Source organism: Oryctolagus cuniculus, chromosome 8 (assembly GCF_964237555.1).
Source record: "Oryctolagus cuniculus chromosome 8, mOryCun1.1, whole genome shotgun sequence".
NCBI classification, from domain to species: Eukaryota; Metazoa; Chordata; class Mammalia; order Lagomorpha; family Leporidae; genus Oryctolagus; species Oryctolagus cuniculus.
In genome coordinates, this window is record NC_091439.1 from 98,574,117 (window position 1) to 98,593,913 (window position 19,797).

The 19,797-nt window shown below is 38.6% G+C and overlaps 1 long non-coding RNA gene across 2 annotated transcripts in view; it reads left to right on the forward strand.

The window, feature by feature from the left end:
• The window catches only part of LOC103350790 (uncharacterized), a 772,648-nt gene that overhangs the window by 731,294 nt on the left and 21,557 nt on the right, over nt 1–19,797 (forward strand). Inside the window, exon 16 of one of the 2 annotated variants that reach the window (XR_011378433.1) lies at nt 9,929–10,211. The exons of the other annotated variant lie outside the window; for it this stretch is intronic. This is a non-coding gene — a long non-coding RNA (uncharacterized lncRNA). Of the gene's footprint in view, nt 1–9,928; nt 10,212–19,797 lie in introns of those variants that run through there. 2 annotated transcript variants of the gene reach the window in all.

Consider the following 19,797-nt stretch of genomic DNA (forward strand, 5'->3'; position numbering starts at 1 on the left):
ATCTGAAGCCAGGAGCCAGGTGCTTCTCCTGGTCTCCCATGTGGGTGCAGGGCCCAAGACCTTGGGCCATCCTCCACTTCACTCCTGGGCCACAGCAGAGAGCTGGCCTGGAAGAGGGGCAACCGGTACAGAATCCAGCACCCTGACCAGGACTAGAACCCAGGGTGCCGGCTCTGCAGGCAGAGGATTAGCCTATTGAGCGGTAGCGCCGGCCCTGAATTAGTTTTTAAAATCAAATTTAAAAACTTACATTTTATTAATTCCAAGTTAGCATTCAAAATTAAAGTGTTAATTTTTTAATTTAAAAATGCCCCAAAATATATACTCTCTAACCTTTGAAATTGCAAATATGTTACCTTACATATCAAATGAGATTTTTGTAGATGACATTAAGAGTTATGATTTTACAATAGGGAGATGAGCCTTGATTATCAAGATGAGCTCAGTGCAGAGACATGTGCATTTGAAAGCAGAAGAGATAAGCAGAAAAGTTGCTTAGAGAGGGGATGATTGGAGAAGAAATGATAGATTCAATACACTGTGCTAGTTTTGAACATGGAAGAGGAGGCATGAGCCTAGGAAGACAAGCAACCTCTAGAATATAGGAATGGCTCTTAGCTGACAGCAAGGAAAAAGGGACCTCAGTCCTACCACTGCACAAAATTGAATTGTCAGCTACCTGAATGAGCAAGGAAACAAGTTTTCTCTATAGCCTGTGGAAAAGTTAGCTTTGTTAACAACTTGATTTCAGCTTAGGAAGACCCATGTCAGACAACTGACCTACAGAACCATAAGATAATAAACTTAACGTGCCTGATTACTAACTTTGTGGCGATTTCTAGTGGCAACAACAGAAAACCAAAATACTAACCCTTAAGAGAATATGAAAAGAACCAGAGATGTTCGCAATGTGAGAGCTGGTTGGGTGTTAACCGCATGCTCTGCCCCATCCACGTCTGAGCTGTATTCGTGGAGGGACATTATTTGCTTTCTTTCCTATAAATCATCTGAAGTGCTGCTCTGATCTTACTTATTTGATTGCTTGAGTTTTTAAGTAATAAATAGCTCGTGTGTTACCTGTCTACTCCAGAATTTTCAGTGGAGAATTGTTCTTCCGTTGGCTCAAGAACTCTGAGGAAAATACCTTACTTTTGCCTACCCTTGGGCAAATTTTTTTTTTTTAATCAGTCATGGAGAAGAAGCAAGAGACATGACAGGGCAGTACCCTCAGGTATGGTAACAGCAAGGTGCTGTTACCACTCATAGGTGCAAAACGCAAACAGTGATAAAGGAACAAAGTGAAGGAGACATAACCAGGACTTGCAGAAGAACCTGTAGAGAGGGTCCCTTCCCAAAGCAGTAGTCTGTGTGAGAAAGCTATTCAACCTGTGGCAACAGGGCACTAAAGAATCTGGGGGAATATTTACTTTAACTTCATTCAAATCCACCCTCCAGCTCTCCTGTTCCTGACTCTTATAGTTGAGCCCAAGCATAAGCCAGAAGGTAAAAGACCCCATTCATAAAATATGTTTGATCAGTCTGCTCAGACAGGGAAGAGGTAAAGAAGGTGGAATAGTGGCTATGCATGAGGCAAATGCAGAACGTGTATAATAAAAGTTAGCATAGAAATAGTTCTATAGAATCACAGAAAAATAAGTCATATAATAGAGTCAAAAATTTCTATCATCTAGATGTTCTGTGAATGGATTCTTATTTTCAGTGAAAAAATAATTGATATAGTTCTAAGCAAGATATCATTAATTACATATAGCATGTACTTTCTATGTATATCTCAAAATTACTGTGAATTAGAATATAGGCAAGCAAAACTGTAGAATTAGCTAAGAAGCTATATTTGAGCATTTCTCTTTGAGCTAGATAGTATATTCAAAACCATACTGAGAGTAGTAACTTAACTACTTAGTAGCTAAAACGATTTTCAAAATTTGTTCTACTGATGATGAGTTCAATTAAGCCAAGGTGACTGGTTTAGTTGAGGGAGTTACACATAATTATATACTCTTTGTAGCAATAGAGGAGAAGCTAAATAATGTGCCATGAGAGGGGGCATCATTATAAGTGGGAATTTAAGGAACCAGAGATAAGGAACCAGAGATATATTATTAGGATTTTATGGCATTTTATCCTGGGATTTATAGTATGGATTCTTTGTAGCATCTCTCATATGATGTGTTAGCACTACCAAGAAACAGGATTTCTTATGAACTATTATGAAAGAGGAAGAACATGCTCTTTTTTACTAGCTGATTGGAGATAGATAAGGAAAAAAGTGAAGTGAAAAGGGAGGGACAGGGTACTGTCCAAGACCATAGTAAGAGCTAACTTAAATTCAAGGAATGGCTCTCTGGGCAAGTTGAGGGTGTGTGTGTGTGGGGGGGGTGGGGGTGTGGTATAGTGTGAGTGATGGTGTTTTGCTGGTTGTATTCTAGTCAGAGAGAAAGATAGGACTATATGTAAACATCAGGAGTAGGAACAGTGCACCTTTAAAGAATTACTTTACATTGAAACGGTAACACAGAATATGAGTCACAAATACCCCGTTGCACAGTTTTAAATGTTTCCTTAAACTGCATATCTGACTTTTAATTACTGAATTATAATGGTGAAGGATTTTAGGGCAGCAAGAGCTGGTAGCTGATCATCAGTAATAACTTTTTAAACTAATGAATCACCTGTAATGAAATCTATGGCCTATTTTCCTTCCTTTCCTTCATGAGCACTGAAAAGCATTTGCTGTGTATCAGTAACAATGCCAGAGACCAAGAATGTAGAACAGAAACCACACCCCATAGTGAAGATTTGGTAAGGACTATGTGAGGAATCTATGAACCTCCCCTGCAGATTTTAAGCTATGATGGAGGGTTTTGGTAGATGGGCTGCCTAGAAATGGTGACACCTAATTTATACCAAAGAAGGTGATTAAGAGTCACCCACGATGAAGAGGATAGGAGTATACTCTAATCCAGATAAAGAGAATTGTGTGTAAAGATATCAAGGTACGAATGAGCACAGTCCACCTTGAGAATTATCAGCAGTTTGGATTCCTTTAGCAGAGTGGGAAGGAAGTGTGAAGAAATTTATTTTAAATCATGAAGTCATAAGTGAGATTTGAATTTAACCCATAAATCAAAGTAGTTGGAAACTGTATGCAAAATTGATAATCAACTCCATGTGTGTCAGGTTCTATGAGAAGAAATTTACATATGTAGCCTCATTTAAATAGTTTTAGGAGGTAGGTACTATTTTTCTATCTTCACATATATTTTAGAGTGAGAATTTTTTTAAAAAAATTGCATAGTCTTCCATCCAGACCATCATTAAGAGACAGCCACCTAAACATGATTCTGTCCTACCACAGTTGGATTTGTATTTCTTAAAGGGTCACTCTATGGCAATATTAATGAATCACTAAAGCAAAAGATCTGGACGTAGTAAAAAGCTATTGTGAGAATGAACATGAAATAATATTTATGTTCTTATCTAAAGCTGATTGCTGTTAAGATAAAAAAGTAGACATGCTTTAAATGTTTTGGGAAAACAAAAGTATCATTTAACCACTTGCTAGATATGAGGTCAAGAGGAATGCACAAGTTGAAGAGCACTTCTTCTTTTCTGAGTTTGGTAACTGAGTGAGGATGATAGTCCCCCCTGAAGTATGGAAGTTGGTAAACAAGGAGAAGCAGGTTTGGTGGCATGAGAAACATGATACAGTCACATTTGGACATGCTATTAGAGATGTTTGCATGGGGTTTCCAAGTACTAGACTTTCTTAGGACAATGGATAGAAGGATCTTGAGTTGGAGAGTTTTGGGAAGGAGATGCAGGTTGGAAGAAATATTATCAGGGTTGTGTACTAGAAGCTCATGATGATGGATTGAGAAAAGCAAAATGGATGCTCATTGTTCTTAGCGTTGTATTCCTGCGTATGTTTTGCAGGATCTGACATTGCTCTGACCCTATTCATGTCTCCAATTTCATATTTCACCAAAATTCACTCCCACCTGCAACTCTAACTTCATTTGAGTGTTTATTTTCTCTGTTCACATAAATTTTCTTGAGACTATTGTTCCTTCCATTTTTAAAATTATTACTGACTCATCCTTCAGAGCTCCATTAAAAGCTATTTCAGCAAATCTCTGTTTCCTTGACAACTATTTCCTAACATGGACCCACAGATGAGTTAAGAAATCCCCCCATGGACTCCTATGGGACCACAGTACTATCCCAACCATATCATCCCGTAAGAGTCTGTGCTTACTTGCCTGTATCCCAAGATTCTAAGCTATAAACCACGGAGTTTGTTTCTCTTGTTAACTATCTCCCATTCTGAACATGTAACACATTTTTTGGTGCTGCTGCACACACAAAAAAGATGTAGTTTTTAGAATGAATAAGCAAAAAGGAATTGGAAAAAGAAAAGAAGCATTGGAAAAAAAATGCCAAACTTTATGGTTTAAAAACAAGATCATCTTATTTCCTAAATAGCTCTCTGGCCTCAGAATTAGCCCTTAAGGCATTCAGATATGGCTGAAGAACCCATGAGAGTAGTTTAGGCATGGAAAGCCAAGACACTCTGGGAAAAATAAAATAAAAAAAGAAGACCTAAATGAAAGATCTCTGCAAGTGAGATCCCAGTGGAAAGAACGGGGCCATCAAAGAAGGAGGTACCTTTCTCTGAAGGGAGGAGAGAACTTCCACTTTGACTATGACCCTGTCAGAATAAGATCAAAGTCGGCGAACCCAAAAGGCTTCCATAGCCTTGGCAACTGATGACTAGAGCCTAGGGAAATTACTGACGCCATAAACAAGAGTGCCAAATTGTTAAGTCAACAACAGGAGTCACTGTGTCCTTACTTCTCATGTGGGATCTGTCCTTAATGTGTTGTCCAATGTGAAGTAATGCTATAACTAGTACTGAAACAGTATTTTTACACTTTGTGTTTCTGTGTGGGTGCAAACTGATGAAATCTTTACTTAATATATACTGAATTGATCTTCTGTATATAAAGAGAATTGAAAATGAATCTTGATGTGAATGGAATGGGAGAGGGAGCGGGAGATGGGAGGGGTGTGAGTGGGAGGGAAATTATGGGGGTGGGAAGCCAATGTAATCCATAAACTGTACTTTGGAAATTTACATTTACTAAATCAAAAAAAAAGAAAAAAAAGAAAGAAATAATAAAAATAAAAAAAGATCATCTTAAAATGGGGGGTGTAAAGGAAATGCCAAAAGGGAGTAAGACCAGAGAGCAAGCCCAGGATCCAACAACAGAAAGTGCTTCCCCAGGTGGAAGCAGTCAACAGGTTAGCGCAGTGGTTGCCAAATGAAAAAGGAAGAGCAATTGTCTCTGGCTGTTGTAACTTAGGAGTTATCCCTGGCCCCTAAACTGACAGATATAGTCCCCATTTTAGTGTCAGATTTCAATGGCTTTTCCTTTGAATGAAGATAATAGGTCTCCTCATTCAACCATACACAAGATATTTTTTTCCAGCACTAAGGAGAAATGGCTATTCATCATTAATTTACTTATCGATAGTTGGGTATTTTAGATATTTTTATACATACTAAAATGCTTGAAAGTTACATATAACATAACTAGATGCCAAATATCTTTGATGGGTTAGGTAAACATGAGTAAGATACCACTTCTCTCCAAAATTGCAAGGCATTTCTAGTGGTTCTAACATCTTTGGCACTGACCTTTATTTTTTCATTTTAATATTTATGGATACTATTAATGTAACTAAACCAAATGTTTAATATTAGGACTTGTCATTCAAAAGAAAACTATTATAAAGTAAATCTCTAAAGCATGGGCTCCTCTACCACTATATGCATTAGTTTAAATGTGGCAGAAGTAGTGTAATTAACATGGATGTTATGAAACTTTACAACAGGGAAGTGAGTGAGCAAGATTGAAATGTCTTGAGTTAAAAAGTAGCTCCCATGAAATGTCATTGAAGTACTAAACATATATTTGAAAATATATTTACTGTTAATACATTTATAATATTTAATAATAGTTAACTTACATTTATGACATCCTTGTTTGCAAAAAATATAGTTCATATTTTTAAAAGAACATTCACAATATGCTATGATGCATCTTTTTCTTAGAATTGTAAGGTTTATGAACTTTGGTTTGGGTTTTCTTCAGCTGTGTTATCATCACTCCCGGACGGTGAGCTTGGGCCCACAATGCGTTATTTCCTTCTGTTTGCAGGCATGCAGTAGGATTTTGATAAAGCTCTGGGAAATGCATTCACAAACAGTGGATATATAAATTAAAGGGTAAAAAAGCAATTCCTATCTAAGATTCTTCCCGTTGTATAATAAAAATCTTAGTAAGAATGAAAGTGACTCTCATGAAGATTAAGGGTCTAGAATTTAGTCCTAGAACTATATTTGTTTCATGTTTTGATTCATTGTTTGTGGCAAGTGGAGGATTTGTTAGACTGTATTTGAAGATGCCATCCACCTCTATGAATTTATGATCTGCCATTGCTACTCAGAAAGGCAGTGTGTGCCATTGAATCCTTAGGTGAACATTTCTTTTTTTTTTTTTTTCTTTTTCATTTGGCAGAGTTAGACAGTGAGAGAGAGAGACAGAGAGAAAGGTCTTCCTTCCGTTGGCTCACCCCCCAAATTCCCGCTAAGGCTGAAGTTATACCAGGAGCCAGGTGCTTCTTCCCAGTCTCCCATGCAGGTGCAGAGGCCCAAGCACCTAAGCCATCCTCCACTGCCTTCCCAGCAACAGCAGAGAGCTGGACTGGAAGAGAACAACTGAAACAAGAACCCGGCGCCCACATGGGATGCCGGCGACGCAGGCAGAGGATTAATCAAGTGAGCCGTGGTGCCGGCCCCAGGTTAACATTTCTTTTAAACATCCCTGTTTTTACTGTGGTATGACATTCCTTTGCCACAAGGTCCATGAAGAAAAGTATGGGTAATATAACATAAAAGGTTTGATAATGATAGTCCGTCCAACCAGTGTCCTTTAATGTATCTGATTCATAGTATCACAAAGGCAGCCACTGCATGGCTCATGATTTTTCTGAATTTTGAATTATTTGCCAGATCTTAGGATTCCCATTTACCTTCCAAGAAACTGAGTTTGAAAACTAGATAATTACTCAGATTCCCACAGCTAGAAATCACGACAGTTCTCTATGGCCCCAAAGCACATGCTTGCTACACTATGTCCAAGTAAGAATGCATGTAAGAGCCGGCGCCGCGGCTCACTAGGCTAATCCTCCGCCTAGCGGCGCCGGCACACCGGGTTCTAGTCCCGGTCGGGGCGCCGGATTCTGTCCCGGTCGTCCCTCTTCCAGGCCAGCTCTCTGCTGTGGCCAGGGAGTGCAGTGGAGGATGGCCCAGGTGCTTGGGCCCTGCACCCCATGGGAGACCAGGAAAAAGCACCTGGCTCCTGGCTCCTGCCATCGGATCAGCGCGGTGCGCCGGCCACAGCGCGCCAGCCGCGGCGGCCATTGGAGGGTGAACCAACGGCAAAGGAAGACCTTTCTCTCTGTCTCTCTCTCTCACTGTCCACTCTGCCTGTCAAAAAAAGAAAAAAAAAAAAAAGAATGCATGTAAGAATGCAATCCTTACACAGTGTTTTCATAACAACCAAGTTAACATCTCCTCATTTATTGGTACAAGTAAAAAGAAAGAAAAAGAAGGGAGAGGAAGGAAAAATAGCAAACACTTACATAGTACTTGTGCGCCAGGCACACTTCGAAACACTGCACAAGGGAAGTATTTCAATCCTTTGAACAATATATGAGTTAGTTACTATTAAAACATTAGGAGAAAACACATTAGTAAGGGTTGGGGTGTTGTGTGGATGCATGCAGAGGACATTTGTCAAAGTGAGGTTCCTCATTGCTTTTTATATTTGGATAATCTGTCACATTGTAAAATTAGCCTCGCTGATAGAGAATTGAAAACTCAGATATCAGCAGTAAATATCATTCAGTAAAGATGCAGAGGCACCCACATACATGGAGCCACATTTCAATGAGGCTGGCTTCTTTTGGGCTGACAGTGATGTACAGTTCTGTCATGTAACACAGCTGTACACCCAATGCTGGAAATGAACAGTGAATGGAATAGTGAATTTCTGGCATTTGGTGCTTGGATATTGCAGCTGCTAGGATAATGGTGAGTTTCCTTAACACACGTCTTCTAGGGCACGGTTATGGAAGGCTTACCTCCTGACTGTTTTTTCCAGACCTCAATGATTGAGTCAGCTAGTCATTTTGAGTTTTTCTGCTTAAACTGCCAGAATCATTTGGTTGTGTGCAAAGACCTTGACCAATACTCTGTGTGGTAATTGTGTCCCCTTATTTACACTTTCACTTTCTCTGTGGTTCAATGTGCCATGGTCAACTGAGGTCTGAAAATACTACATGGAAAATTATGGGTCATCCCTTTGGCCAGAGTTATCTATGCTGCATATACTACCCATCCATGAGTAAGTTAGTAGCTGTCTTGGTTATCAGCGACTCTCAGTATTGGACTGCTTTCGTTCAGGTAACTCTTGTTTTAATTAATAATGGGCCCAAAGCCCATGTGATGCTGGCAAATTGGATTACAGTCATAGGAAAGCCATAAAATGCTTCCTTTAGGGAAAATGGTAAAAACTCTTAAGAGAGAAAAAAAGTATCCTAGGTTATGGCACTAAGTTTCTAGGATAATATATCCTTATTTATCTTTCCATGTAGCAAATTTATTAAATTTTATCATAAATATGTATGTGTAAGACAGAATATGTGTTTCAGCAGTATCCATGGTTTCAGGCATGAAACCGGCAAGGGTGTCTTGAAACATACCTTCCACTAGGATGGCCCAGGTGCTTGGGCCCTGCACCCCATGGGAGACCAGGAAAAGCACCTGGCTCCTGGCTCCTGCCATCGGATCAGCGCGGTGCGCCTGCCGCAGCGCGCCGGCCGCGGCGGCCATTGGAGGGTGAACCAACGGCAAAGGAAGACCTTTCTCACCTGTCTCTCTCTCTCACTGTCCACTCTGCCTGTCAAAAAAAAAAAAAAAAAAAGAAACATACCTTCCACTAAGAACAGAGGACTCTGTACAAATACATGTACAGACACATAGATGTTATAGACTCATGTCTATTTATGTATATCATACATGTGCTGGCAAAACTAACTTTACTCCCACCATTGAAATATAACATTTATTGTTTGCTAATGGGATGCCATGCACTCTTGTAGGACAGGACCATTGGGTATTATACAGTCTCACGGACTTGTAGGATAAGACAGTTGGCTGTAGTTCATTATCGCCTCATTCTGAGCTCTGAGTGAGTATTAGAATTGCTTCACCATCACTCATATAAGTTAAGAATCCTTAGGGCAGAACCATGGCATCTGACCCTCAGCATGAGTAAGTAGCATTTGTGGGCATTCCAATCTGCAAAAGAGGTGGAATTATTACATTTATTCAGAGATTAGATTTTCTGAAAGCATACCATTCACTTTTGTTTAATTTGCAGTTTAATCCCAATATATATTTTATTCATTAAGCTTAAAATTTGGCTTTTTCAGAAACTTTTAATAGGGACCTCTAGTCTTGTGTGCTTTGCTGCTTTTGTGTTTGTACATTTGCTTCTTCCTCATTGCAATCAGCCTGTGTAGTCTCCTTAAACTCCTTTTTGTAAACATATACATATTCTTATCACTTCACGTTTACTTGATTATTCCTTGAGGGAGATGTGAGAATACAACGAGAGAAAATATTTCTACTCTCTTTAGTGTTTGTTTACATGTTGTGACACTGCCCAGAATGAAGCTTTACCTGGTTTACAAGTTGCAGAAGAATAATAGTCTTCAGTTGCTCTGCTTCTGTAATCACATTGCCTGGATTTTTTTTTTTCAATTTATTTGACAGGTAGAGTTATAGACAGTGAGAGAGAGAGAAAGGTCTTCCTTCCATTGGTTCACTCCCTAAATGGCCGCTACGCTGATCTGAAGCCAGGAGCCAGGCGCTTCTTCCTGGTCTCCCTTGCCAGAGCAGAAGCCCAAGCACTTGGGCCATCCTCCACTGCCCTCCCTGGACATAGCAAAGAGCTGGACTGGAAGAGGAGCAACCGGGACTAGAAGACTAGAACCTGTTGTCCATATGGGATACTGGCCCTACAAGGAGGAGGATTAACCAAGTGAGCCAGGTAAGGGAGCCCGCCTTTGTTTTTTGGTTTTTTTTTTTTTTTTTTTTGCCTGGATTTCAGTAACAAAAACACTGTCAATTGGCTGTGACTCTGGATGAATTAAGTAGCCTCTAGGTACCTCAATTTGACACCTGCAACACGAGGACAGTATGGTTTCTATTTTGTAGAAATACCTGAGTCAATACACATAGAGCACTTTGAATAGCACATAAAGGAGCTGGCTGCTCTCTCCTATTCGGATGAAAGACTGTAACCACACCTATATGCTGGATATATTCCAGGTACCCAAGTTTGTCATCCTCCATGTTTTCAATACAATCCTCTGATTCAACCAGAAATCTAAAACATGTAGTTTTGTCTTCACCAAGTATATCTAATTAGCATCAAATTCTTCTGATTCCGTCTCCTAAACACCTCTTGAATGTATCAAATTCTCTTATTTACACTGTCAGTTTCTTAGTAGAATTAATCTCCTTCTACTTCTTTCCTTTCTCAACATCAATCTATTCCCCACAGAGCAGCCATGATGTTGAATTAAACATGGATGTTAAAAAGGCAAAGATTAACCATCCTTTACTCATGTCATACTGCCCTCGAAATACAGTTCCAGGGGCTGGTGCCGTGGCTCACTTGGTTAATCCTCTGCCTACAGCGCCGGCATCCCATATGGGCTCCGAGTTCCAGTCCCAGTTGCTCCTCTTCCAGTCCAGCTCTCTGCTGTGGCCTGGGAGGGCAGTGGAGGATGGCCCAAGTGCTTGGGCCCTGTACCCACATGAGAGACCAGGAGGAAGCTCCTGGCTCCTGGCTTTGGATTGGCGCAGCGCTGGCCTTAGTGGGAATTTGGGGAGTGAACCAACGGAGGGAAGACCTCTCTCTCTGTCTCTCTCTCTCTCACTGTCTATAACTCTACCTGTCAAAAAAAAAAAAAAAAAAAAAAACAAGTCCATACTCTTTCCACAGTAAACAAACCTGGATTGGTTTATATTTATTTATCTCCCCAGCCATATGCGTCGACTCGATTTTTTTTATGCTTTTGCAGTACTAATCAACTTTCATTTCCCTCCCTAATATATAATGAACTTGATTATCTAGAACCTACAGAGGCTTTTTTTTCCACACCTATAGACTTCCATATATATGTACTTTTTGGTCTTACATATTTGTCACACTGTATTAGATATTCTTAGGGAGTGCTCCCCTAAACTCCCAAAACTAAAATTTTATTGTACCCAATGTCACACTTTGATTTTAAATTGTCAGAGCTTCCTTTCCTATACTCTGACCTCCCTATGAGCCAAGAATGTGTCTGTCTTGCTAGCTTTAAGGAAATGTGGAATGGAGAGAGAGCTGTTTGATTGAAGTTGATGGTTAGACAAAAATTGTCTTTCATGAAAGAAAACCAGCTATGTAAGTTTTTGTGCAATACCAAAATAATTGGTTCCATTTGAGTGCAGCAGGATAAGTTTTTCAGGAATTTATTAGCACAAAGAGGTGAGGAGACATCTATGAACATTCTGGAACACAGCTCCCAATACCAGGAATTTGTAACGTAAAAAGGCTAGGTAGTATTCTATGCAACCTTTTTGTTTTACTCTGCAGTGACAACTTGTATCTCTAGCTGTTTACAATTTAGACTGCCACTAAAGTATTTATTGATCTATGTGCTCACTATTTCTTTCATTAAAAATAAAAATTGAGAGACACAGAGAGAGTGACAGATACAGAGAGGGAGACAAAGAACTCGCATTTTCTTTTTCACTCACCAAATGCCCACAACAGCTGAAGTACCAAAGCAGGAAGTCCAGAACTCACTTCAGATCCCCCACGTGGGAAACAGGGATCCAACTATTTGAGTCATTGTCCACAGGAGTCAGGTATTGAACCCAGGCATGTGGGATTTGGGCTCTTAACAATGGCTTAATTGCTATGCAAAACTCTCATTCGAATATCTGTTGATATAGTGTGATGTTTGAAATTTGCTGAGCTGGTGTAATTTTTCACTTAATGTGCATTTGTTTGACCTGAAGATGATCTAAAGATCTTGAGTAGTCTTTCATGTATTTACTGGCAAGTATGACTTTCTTTTGGGAAGCACTAGATCATAGTTTTCTCTCCTTTTCTGCTTATTCAAATAGGCTTCTTTTGCACTGATTTGTAGAGGACTGTTTTTTGGTTATATGTGTTTAAATTTCTTGAATTTGTTGAATTCTTTCATTATGTCTTTTGATGATCATTCTTATTCTAACATAATAGAATTTATCTAATTCTTCATTATGAATATGTGCTTTTCTTATATTTTATTGATGAAAATATTCCCCATCTCAAGATATTATCTGTATTTGTATGCAATTTAGCCCTTTATATTTGTGTTTGTATCTCATCTGTTTTTTGTTCTGTCTATAGTATGGGTCATAGATCTAATTTTGTTTCTCATGTGGATATTCAGTTATCCTAGCATTAATTACTAAATAGTCAACTTTCCCAGGTTTCTGCTTCCAATTTATTCTGTTTGTTAAGAGTATGATATATATATATATATATATAGAATATATACGATTTACATATATATGTATAATGAAGAGTATGGAGTACAGTTTAGATAGCTAAGTCTGCTGCTTATCACCTTGGGCAAATTGCTTAACATCCTTGTATCTTAGATGCTTTATTTGTGAAATAAATATAATGGAACTGGTATTATATTTGTCATAATGTTATGTAAACCATATCCTCATAGATAAAACACCAGGGTCCCAAGGAAAGTATGCCATTATCAATATTAATTATTATTTTCATGACAATACAATTCTTTCTAAATCAAGAAAATTCATGGTAAGTCTTGACATTTTGACAGGTCATTTTACCTCTTTGTTTGGCTATCCTTAGCTCTTTGATTTTGCGTGTGTACTTGAACGATATTGACAAGTTTCTTTTAAAAATTTTTTCTCCGAATTGCATGGAATATCATTGTCATTTTGCAGGAATTTTGTTTACTAACTTTTCTATTCATGAACTTGGTAGCTCTGTCCTTTTTCTTATGGTTTTCAAAGTTTTATTTTCTATGGAAGAATGTTTATACATTTTTTGTTAGCTAATTCTTACTTGCAGCTTGTATTTTTGTTGGAAAAGCATGTACTCTTACAATATATTCTTAAACTTTTTATATTCCCTATTGCTGTTTTGAATTGTTTTTCATTTCCATTGTGATTGTTTTCATATCTGTGACTTTATTGTTTTCTATATTTTTCCTGATTTCATCCAGCTTACTTTTTTTTTTTTTTTTTTTTTTGGACAGGCAGAGTGGACAGTGAGAGAAAGAGACAGAGAGAAAGGAGAGAAAGGTCTTCCTTTGCCATTGGTTCACCCTCCAATGGCCGCCACGGCCGGCACATCCAGCTTACTTTCTATCTCATGTCATTTTCTTTTCATACCTACCTTGAGTTTTTATATTTCCCTTTGAGCTACTATAAAGTTAGATGTTTCAGAGGGGTACCATTGATGCAGTGTTAAGACACTACTTGGGATGCCTGCATCATTACTGGAGTGCCTGGTTCCAAGTTCCCACTCCACTTCTGACCCAGCTTCCTGCTAGTGTGCACCATGGGAAGCAGCAGATGATGGCTCAAGTATTTGGGTCCCTGGCACTCACTTGACACTTGAATTGAATTCCTGGTTCCTGGCTTTGGCCTGACAGTTGCAGGCATTTTAGAAGTGAACCAGCTGGTGGAAGATCTCTGCTTCTGTTCCTTTCAGATAAATACAAATATAAAATATGTTTGCTATTTCATTGTTTATTGAAACCACTTCACTGTCTAGACATGTGTCACATATAGGTCTCTTGTACCTGCTGTACCTGCTTCTTGTTTTTCCTGTTTGCTTTATTCTTTTTTCATGATTTCTATATATATTCTTGCCTATTTCCTTTTAATCTTGGCTTATCTTTTAGTGCATCTTATTGTTTGCAGCAGGTATTATGCATGGGGGCATGGGATGATAATTTTGGGGAGCTTGTTAGAGGGACACTGGAAATCTATCATTTGTATGAATAATTCCTATGGCCCAGGGTTGTGGGTGAGAGTACATTATTTTTGCCTTTTCTTACTCCAAGTGCCCTGCATTCAGCATCACAAAACTGCTAATAATGCAGACTGTCCCTTCCTCTCCTCCTGAATCAACAGACTGCTCTCTGTGAATATAGCTTGTGTGTGGCATCCGGCACTTCTTCATACAATCTGGTTCCAGGGGAAATTCTCGCCCTCAGCCCACACACATCGTTTCTGTTGTTCTAAAGAAGGAATTTCTGGGCTTTATCTCTCAGAGGCATTGCTTTCCTACTGAGAACTGAGAGCTTTGTATAATTTTAGAATCTTATCTCTCATTTCTACCCTTTGAGCATTCACTCATTCATGAGGCAAATATTTCTGGGTAGAATACGCCAAGTACTTTGTTAGCTCCTGGGGAGCATTTTTTTTTTTTACTATGAAGATTTATAGAATATGCCCTCCAAACACTTTCATTTTTGTGAGGACAGTGTGCACACAAGAAACTGACAACAAAGTAAATTAATTGCCGTGATGGAATGATGCTCAAAAAGATGCCTGCGTGAGGCAAGGGAGGTTTCATTTAATTCATAAAACAGATAAGGATCTGCAAGTAAGCTATTGTGCTATGTGGAGAAACAGCGCTGACTAAGGTCAGCATGGGTCTTGACCTTGAGGAATCTAGACATTAGTCGGCTAGAAGAATAAAATGACTATTAAATAGAGCAATTAATGATATAGATTTCAACAAGAGTGAGAATGTTCTGAGGAGTGGGAAGAACTTGCAAAGAAGGGAAATGTGAGTGAGTATGACAAGTCTGTGGAACTGTGGGAAGGCTGATAATGGATCAAATATGCCAAGGAGTGCTTGTGATAGAAGACATAGCTGAACAGATATGATGGGGCCATATAAGAAAGTACGCTAATACAGCAGCTTATGTTTATTCCACAGACGAGATGTTGGGATCTCAGAAGAACTTTTTACCATGGGAATGACAGCATCATATTAGTATGTTAATGAGAATACTCATTCATTAATGTGACAGGTTGGAATGAGTCAAAATTAGAGCTCATTCATTAATGTGACATATTGGAAAAAGTCAAAATTAGAGTCAGGACCTTGGGCAATGTATCTTGTATGTTGACAGCCAAGGAATAAGGAAGTCCTGAGTTTGGGTAGAGCAATAGCATTGGAGACAAAGAAGACAGAGACCGCAAAACTGAATGGAGCTCTAGAGAGTGAGGACTTATCATCTCTCAGGTTTTGGACTGAAATGAAAGTATAAATTATGGTGTCTTCACTAAAGCAAGGATGTATTTTACAGTATTTCATTTAGTGGTAATCAGAATATTTTTACAATATTTCAGAGTAATCATACTATGCTACATTCTAAACAGTAACAGTCTGAATACAAAGGAACTAGGGAGTAATGTGGCATCCATTCTGTCCATCATTGTTCCTTTCTGAGGATAAATGACTTCTCACTTATGTTTAATTTTTCCCACCAATTTATTTTATTCTTCCCTCTGTAGTTTGACTTCCACAGCAAGCTTCATAGTTTTTTTTTTTTTTCTGTTCAATGAGATCAGATTCTGTTTGATTTGAGTTTGTCATGAAATAAGATCCGTCCCCAATTTTACTTATACTCTAGAATGTCCTAGTCCTATTCCAAATTTCTGATTGATAGGCTCAAGTTACTACCATTAGTTAGTTTAGGGATAATCCCTGTAGCACATAGAGATGTCCTTTTCAGATTGTAGATGAAGTCTATTTTTTAAGAAGAAAAGTATAGATGAGGCAGGTACAACTGATATGTATAGTCTGCAGCATTCATAAATAAAGCCAATGGGTAAACATACTTTGGGGAATAGAGAAAACCTTTATGGTATCAACATAGAATAGGGTCTAGTACAGATGGATATTTCCTGAAGTCAGATTCCTTCTAAAACACAGTGAGATGAAGGTTGTCATGCAGAAAGATTTTTAGAGAATGTCATTGGAAATAGTATTTACTGGGGAAGGTGGATTGAAGGGAGTAGAATTGTGCAGCCGGAGGAGTTGAACTGAAATGCATTTCCAAAATAGACCTCAGTTCATCTCAGGGAAACCCTGGATCTGGGCTATCTCTTCAGAGTCATCCAATGTTGACGTAAAAATGAGGGACAAACCTTTGTACTCTTATATTTAACAGTTAACTAGATGCAGAATTTACCAGAGAATGGGGATATGGCCTTAAACAAGGGTTATCTGCTCTAATCAATGCAATTCCTGGAAAAGTCAACTGAGAACTACAGTGATCCAAGCATCTGTCAAAGTACCCGAATCCTCAGAAAGGCATCTGAGTGCCAAACCTTAGCTTCTACCCTGGGTTTATTATTGGGGGCACAAATCAGTAGATTTGATAAATATGACTATGTAGGTTATAGGTGGAACCACACATTGAAATCCTAGATGGAGATGATATAGACAGAACATAGAAGAAGTAGAAAGCTCTGGGGAATTCCAGCATTTTAGGAGAAAAAGGAAGAGTTAACAGATACTGTAAAGGAACCAAGGAAGTGAGTAAAGGTGACTGCAGATCCCAAACACGAGATGCTGTGGACTGTCTCCCAGAATTCATGTGTTGGAAACTTAACTCAGTGCGGCATTGTTGAGAGATGGGTCCTTTGGGGGAAATATTTAGGAGGTGTAGACTCTGCCCTCATGGACTAATGCCATTACAAAAGGGCCTAACAGTGGAGTCTGCCTCATCTTCATTGCCTTTCTGCCTTTGCTGTGTGTAGACACAGCAAGATTCCTCCCCTTTGGAGGACACAGCGTTCAAGGTGCTTTCTTGGAAGCAGAGAGAAAAGTCACTCACAGACAAAGATCCAGTGCCTTAGCCTTCCCAGTTTTATGAACTGTAAGAAATAAATATCTGTCCTTTAAAAGTTACCCAGTCCCTGTTATAATAACACCAGTGGTCTATGACAATGGTTAGAGGGAAAAAAATTACATAAGGAAAAAGCCTGGAACATACATTGTTTCTCAGACCCTACCCACCCCACACATCCCTGACTCTAAAACTGGACTGATGGAATCAACCCTGATGCCCAGCAACCGATGAGAGGATAAGAATATGTGGTATATGTACACTGTAGAATACTACTCAGCCATAAAAAAGAATGAAATCTTGTCTTTTCAACAAAATGAATGCAACTGGAAACCATTGTACTTAGTGAAATAAACTAGTCCCAAAAAGACAAATACCACTTTTTTCCCTGATCTGTGCTAATAGAATACAAAAATGTGTACTGTATATGAGTGAAATTGACATATTGAGTATTGATTATTGTTTACAGCCATTGTATCTACTATTGAGGAACAGTGTTTTTTTTTTTTTTCTTCTTCTATTTGTTGAATTCTTTACTTAGTGGAGGGTTAATCTTATGATTATAAAATAAACTGAAAGTATGTCATTGTAAGAATTAAAAGGATAAGAAAGGAAGCAAAAGGGAGGATGGGAAGTATCACTATACTTCTATACATGTGAAATACATGAAAAATTAAAATTAAAATAAACTGGACTGATGGCATTGCCTGAGAACATGCTGACAGCTGTTTCTATCTCTGCTTGTTGATGTCTGACTCTTCCTTCTTAGTCCATTTCAAATCTTACCATTTTTCATGAAAATGTGCAGTCATTTGCAGAAACTGTGATGTGTTTCTTTTCAAAAACAAATATTATTTTTGTTCTGTATTACAACCACCTCTTTATTTTTCTATTTGTCATCCCAGGTTGAAAGCTCTTTGAGAATATGAAAACAATATGTGTTATTACTTTGATATCTGCTGCAGAGCTGTGCGAAACGTGTCTACGCTTATCTGGTATTCAGTTTGTAATAGGTATAACGTGCGTGACAGAAGAGTTGAGAGTAAAGTAGCTTTAGAAGGAAGGAGTCTGTAGGTGGGCGATGAGAAAGGCGGACTGCTAACCAAGCTGTCCTGTTGGAGTTCATAATGAGGACGGGTTTTTCTGGTTGCAATGATTTCCCATTTTATTTTTTTCTCCCTCCCTTCACCTCTTCCTATTTATTTATTTATCTGCATAAGCAAAGTATGAGAAAACAAAACTTCAGTAACATTAGCTATGGTTCCTGAGTTGTAAGTTTCAATTACTTGATTGTCAGTGATTTGGCTGGTTGTTATTAATTGGTACAAATGCTGGTTTTGGTCTCAGTAGATACAGCCTTCTTTTGAGGTAGAATTACCAAGCTTATTCAATCACAAGGTTCCTCAGTAGTTTATAAGTTTTTTTTTTTTTTTTTTCAAGTTTTCCCCAGTAGTTTATAAGACCGCACAGACAGGATGGAAATTTCAAGTAAAATTTTGGATTTGGTTTTTAGATACACTTCTTCTTCCACTAAAATAGAAGATATTCTAAAAATATCAGGGAAAAACACTAACAAAATGCAGTGGGAAGTGATTCATTTTTCTTGTCCTTTTCCCTTTAACTTTCAAATATAAGAAGTTGCATAAAAACCCCTATGAGTCAATAAAAATAACTGCTGTGGCCCGGGAAGGCAGTGGAGGATGGCCCAAGTGCTTGGGCCCTGTACCCGCATGGAAGACCAGGAGGAAGCACCTGGCTCCTGGCTTCAGATCGGCGCAGTGTGCCGGCTGTAGCAGCCATTTGGGGGGTGAACCAAAGGAAAAGGAAGACCTTTCTCTCTGTCTCTCTCTCTCTCTGTCTAACTCTGCCTGTCAAAAATAAATAAATAAATAAATAAATAATAGAAAAAATGTGAAAGAATGTGAAGAGACATTACATATCAGAAACATAAGTGTGCCCAATGTAAGAAATGGTGCTTGCCCTATTAGTAATCAGAAATGTGTATTTTTAATTATTTACTTGAAAGGTAGAGTTAAAGATATTGAGGGGTAGTAGGGAAAGATCTTCCATCCACTGGTTCACTCCACAAATGGCCCTATCAAACAGTTGGGGCTGGGCCAGGTGGAAGCCAGGAGCGTGGAATTCCATCCAGGTCTCCCATGTGGATGTCAGGAGTCCCAGCAGTTGAGCCATTTTCTGCTTTTCAAGGCACATTGACATCGACCTGGATCATGAGTGGAGTGGCTGGGACTTAAACTGACACTCATCTGAAACGCCAGCCTCACAGGTGTCAGCTTAACCTGCTGTGCCACAACACTGGCCCCAGAGAAATGCTCAATGAAGCCATAAAGAAATATCATGCCAAACCAATAACTGACAAAAAAGGTGACTGTATATGTGTAATATATATCCACATGCAATGTGTATGTATGTGTACATATATGAATATGCTTCAAAAATCCATGGATAATTTAATTATAAATTTGGGTACAAAGAACTTTTCAAATTTACACTTAGCCCTTTCCATAACACTCATTTTTCCATGAAATGTTTGAAGACCCCTTATATATGTTGATTTAAAAAATTTTGACCAAAATAAGCTTAATTTCATTTTCTATAAAGTTTTTTTTTAAAAGATTTTTTTATTTATTTGAAAGTCAGAGTTAGAGAGAGAGAGAGAGA